This window comes from Trachemys scripta, chromosome 4 (genome assembly GCF_013100865.1).
Source record: "Trachemys scripta elegans isolate TJP31775 chromosome 4, CAS_Tse_1.0, whole genome shotgun sequence".
Lineage (NCBI taxonomy): Eukaryota > Metazoa > Chordata > Testudines > Emydidae > Trachemys > Trachemys scripta.
Genome location: NC_048301.1, coordinates 29413077 through 29418214, shown reverse-complemented (window position 1 = coordinate 29418214; position 5138 = coordinate 29413077).

Here is a 5138-nt window from a genome sequence, read left to right as displayed (position 1 = left end):
GCGGGAAGCGGTGCGGGCTGAGGGATGTGCTGGCCGCCCTTCCCGCAGCCCCCATTGGCCTGGAGCGGCGAATTGCGGCCAGTGGGAGCTGCGATCGGCCAAACCTGTCAACGCAGCAGGTAAACAAACCAGCCCGGCCTGCCAGGGGCCTTACCCTGGCGGGCCGCGGGCCAAAGGTTGCCAATCCCTGATATATAACATCCCAACCTAACCCTGTCCTGAAGCCTGTAGAGAACACAGGATACTGTGAGCCCCTTTTCATACCCTAAAGTGCAAGGGAAAGACAGTTTCCATGTCATCCCCTTGCCCCCCAGGGAAGAACAGGTACAATCCCACTTACAGCTTTTTGTGACCCCAGCTGCACAAAGATGGGTTTGTTCTGCACATTGGCTGTTTCTGCACCATTTTAATTGTTTTACGTTTGCACTGTGTCATCAGGAAAGTTTTTGAATTATTTACAATTGCACACTGTTGACAAATTTCATTAGGATGCAGCTCTCCCTAATAACTCCTTATAAAATCAATTCACAAAGCGTATCCTTTACACTGTATTAATTTGAGTCCATTTAATTCATTAAACTACATTCCTTTTCCTTCCCTACACCCTGCTCTCAGAGTGTTGATCATAACACTTCCCTGGCCTGTAGGGACATTTGATACAGATACCCTGTCTGGCTGTTCATAACATTCTGAAAGTCTCTGTGCCTCCATGATATTCTCTCTCTTACTTGCCCAGATGTTGTGCAAACACAACAAGCACCTATAACACAAGACAGACATTTCTCAGAAACCTCTAGCCTTGTTTTTATGAAACATCTTCACCTTCCTTTCAGTCTTCCAAATGCACACTCCATAGTTACTCTGCAACTATTCGTAACAGTTAAGCAGTTCCTTTCTCCTGTCCAAGTGTCCAGTAAAAGGCTTTGTAAGCCAGATAAGTAGAAAATAACCTGTCTCTCCCAGAATAACAACTGGAAGCACAACACTGTTAACATCTATAGTGGGAAGAAAAGTTCCATTTTCATTGCATAAAACAGCGACGAGATTCTAAAAATCCTGGCATCATGGACCTATCCAGACTAGCCCACATTAATGTTAATAAATCTACCTTGATAATCTACCAGGCCGTGCATAACTCTGGAGAAATACCCGTTCCTGTTGATGAGTTCCAACGGGGTAGTGGGAAAAGATGACAGCAAATAATAGACACGTGGGTCCCATCAAAGGCCCTGATATGATGTGGGAATTCCAAGCATTCAAAGCTATTAATAATCTCCTGCATGTTGCCAAAACTTTATGGCTGGAGGCAGTAGTACCCTCTCAGTAGCAGTGCACACATCCATGACAACAGCCCCAATTAGTTCATTTACCGACACCAAGTCATTCCACGCAAGGCTGTTGAAGACAGCTGCTCCTCTAATTACTACACTGAGTGTTTATCTTATTTTCTTGTTCAAAGTGTCAAACTATTTCATTGACACACAAGCAGGAGATACTTCCATCTAGAAAATAAGAACAGATATTTCAATCATTACTAAGTAGCAGCTGTCCTTAATGATTTTAAAAAGAAAAGAAAATATTTGACTATAGTGACGTATGGTAGTAGTGCAGAATATATGACATGACATGATATGAAAAATTTCAGTTTCCACAAAAATTTCTGACCAGCTTGTGATGGGTTCGGTCACAGAGACCCCCTTGGGTCGTGCTCAGGGCCGGCTCTGGCTTTTTTGCCGCCCCAGGCAAAAAAGCCTCCCCCGCCCCCCAGCGGGGAGCGCGGCAGGGGAGGGCGCCGAGCCCAGCCGCGGCCCTGCTCTCCCCGACCGGCCGGAGCGCCAGGGGGAGGGCGGCAAGCCCAGCCGGGGCCCCGCTCTCCCTGGGTGAGCGCCGCCCCCCTCCAGGTGCTGCCCCAAGCACGTGCTTGGAGGGCTGGTGCCTAGAGCCGGCCCTGGTTGTGCTGAAACTACCTCTGAGCCTCCCTGCCAGTTTGGGATTCCAGAACCCTGCCTTGTTGAGCCAGACACACTAGCCGGTTGTAACACAGACCCAGGTCTGGTCCACGCCCCCAGAGCTGCAGACTTTAACCAAAAACTGCTCAGCAGGTCATCTCTCTCCAGCACCTAGCTCCCAATGGGATCCAAACTCCAAATAAATCTGTTTTACTCTGTGTATAAACCTTATACAGGGTAAACTCATAAATTGTCCATCCTCTATAACACTGATAGAGAGATATGCACAGCTGTTTGCTCCCCCTCTGGGTTTACTAATAAACAAAAGTGATTTTATTAAGTGGTTTCAAGTAATAACAGACAGAACAAAGTAAGTTACCGAGCAAAATAAAATAAAACACGCAAGTCTAAGCCTAATACAGTTAAGCAACTGAATACAGGTAAATCTCACCCTCAGAGATGTTCCAATAAGCTTCTTTCACAAACTAGACTTCTTCCTAGTCTGGGCCCAATCCTTTCTCCTGGTACAGTTCTTGTTAGTTCCAGCTCAGGTGGTAACTAGGGGATTCCTCATGACTGGCAGCCACCTTTGTTCTGTTCTAGTAACAGAAATGTTGGGAAGGAAGGCTGTATGGGGATGGGACAAGTGATGGACTGAAGGTAAGGCATATGCTTTCTCACACTCACCAACCTGCACGCTGATATGGAATAATGCTAATTTTCTATTTCTAGCTGGGGATAGAGCACCAAACTCCGTTCTGTTATTATTCATCCTAGGGCACTTAAGGAACTAGCTGAAGCACTCTTGGAACCATTAGCAATTATCTTTGAGAACTCATGGAGAATGGGTGGACTGGAGAAGAGTAAACATTGTACCTATCTTTAAAAAGGGGAACAAAGAAGACCAGGGAATTATAGACCAGTCAGCCTCACTTCAATACCTGGAAAGCATGGGCAGCAGGTATCAAAGGCTGGGGGAGGCTAAGCCTCCCCAAAGACCCTGCGTGGCCCTGCCCACACTCCACCCTCAGGCCCCCTCCTGCTTCCTGCCCCTCTCTGCTGTGGCTCTTCCCCCGTGGCCAGGGCCCCGGGCTGGGACTGGGGCTAGTGGGGGGTCAGCCTGTGGCCAGGGACTCTGGGCAGCTCGAGCCAGTGCTCGTGCTGCCCACCCACCCAGCGCTCTGGGGCTACAGGGTGAGGGGGGTGTGTCACCCGCCTGCTCTGCACTCTGGGGCTGGAGGCACTCCGGCTGCCCGGGGCTGGGGGGAGGAAAATGACGACCAGGGAGGCAGTCTGGGCTCTGGCGTGGGAAGGGGATGGAAGGATGGGGGCCTTGGGCAGGGGCTAACCTCTCCAAACCCGCCACCCATGCTGGAAAGATACTGGAACAAATTATTAAACAACAATTTGTAAGCACGTAGAGAATAATAGGATTATAAGGAATAGCCAGCATGGATTTCTCAAAAACAAACAAAAAAATGGTTACTCACCTTCTTCTAACTGTTGTGCTTTGAGATGTGTTGTTCATGTCCATTCCAATCAGGTGTGCGAGTGCTGAGTGCACAGTGACATAGGTGCCGACTCCGTGGGTACTCCGGTGCTGAAGCACCCACGGGTAGCCCCGCAGATCAGCGCCTCCCCAGCCCCCAATGCCTCCCACCTGCCACAATCAACTGTTCAATAGTGTGCAGGAGGTACTGGGAGGAAGGGTGAGGAGTGGGGGCAGGAAGAGGCGGGGGAGCCATGGGAAGAGGTGGGGCAGGGACGGAGCGGGTGTGAGAAGAGGCGGGGCAGGGATGGGAGCTTGGGGGGAGGGGTGGAGTGGGAGTGAGGCCTGGAGCGGAGCAGGGGCGTGAAGAAGCAGAGCGGGGGTGGGGGCTTGGAGGAAGGCATGGAGTGGGGACAGGGACTGGGGCAGAGCAGGGGTCGAGCACTCCCCTGGGATATGAGTATGCCTATGGGTGGTACTACTGCTGAAAAGGACCTAGGAGTTATAGTGTCTCACAAATTGAATACGACTCAGCAATGTGATGTAGTTGCAAAAATGTATAATATCATTCTGTGGTCTATGACAGGAGTGTTATCTGTAAGACATGGGAGGTTTCTGTCCCACTCTACTCAACACTGGTGCGGCCTCAGCTGGAGTACTGCGTCCTGTTCTGGGCACCACATTTTAGGAAAGATGTGAACAAATTGGAGAAAGTCAAGAGGAAAGCAACAAAAATGATAAAAAGTTTAGAAAACCTGACCTGTGAGGAAACTGGGCATGTTTAGTCTTGAGAAAAGAAAGTCTTGAGGGGGGACCTGATACTAGTCTTCAAATATGTTAAGAGTTGTTATAAGGAGGCCGGGAATCGATTGTTCTCCATGTCTACCAAAGGTAGGGCAAAAAAAAAAAAGGCTTAATCTGCAGCAAGGGAGATTTAGGTTACATACTTTTGGAAGGTGAGACTCTGGGCTGCGAGGGCAGATTCAATAGCTGCAGGCTGCAGCAGGCTCCGGTTTCTGTATTATATCATGTTTGCATCAAAAGAATATAACTTAACTACAAGCTCTCACTGGTTTAATGCAAAGAACAATGCACTTTATAACTGACTAAATAAGAATTGATTGATAAGATATAATTCTGGACATGGGAGGGTCAGAATTGTGCAAGGGAAAAACAAGATAAAAATAAACAAATCCTTATCCTTTTCTCATTTAGGATTAATTCTGTTTGTTATTGATCGAGACAAGAAATATGGACAATAAGCCAGCATAGATAAAGGATTCTGACCATGTTAGAATCATGACTCAGGTGTTGGTGATAGACTAGTGATCGGACTTATGGGAGTGCCTTTCTAGGGTATGTGTTGGTATTCTCTGTCATAATATACTCTGTGCTGAGAGAGTGAAAAACAGAGGGAAGGAGAATGAGAGAGAAATCATATTGCCGTCTAGTGACTGGCCAGTAGAGACAATAAAAGTCCTGTTTGACACCAGCTGCAGGCCACCTATTTTACCTCAAGTGGCAGAGGCCTATGTTTTTGCACTGTAAGACCTACATGTGTAGGCCTGGCTCCCAAGGTGGGTATGTGCAGGGCCGGCTCCAGGCACCAGCTTCTCAAGCAGGTGCTTGGGGCGGCCGTTCCGGAGAGGGGCGGCATGTCCAGGTATTCGACGGCAATTCGGCGGACGGTCCCTCACTTC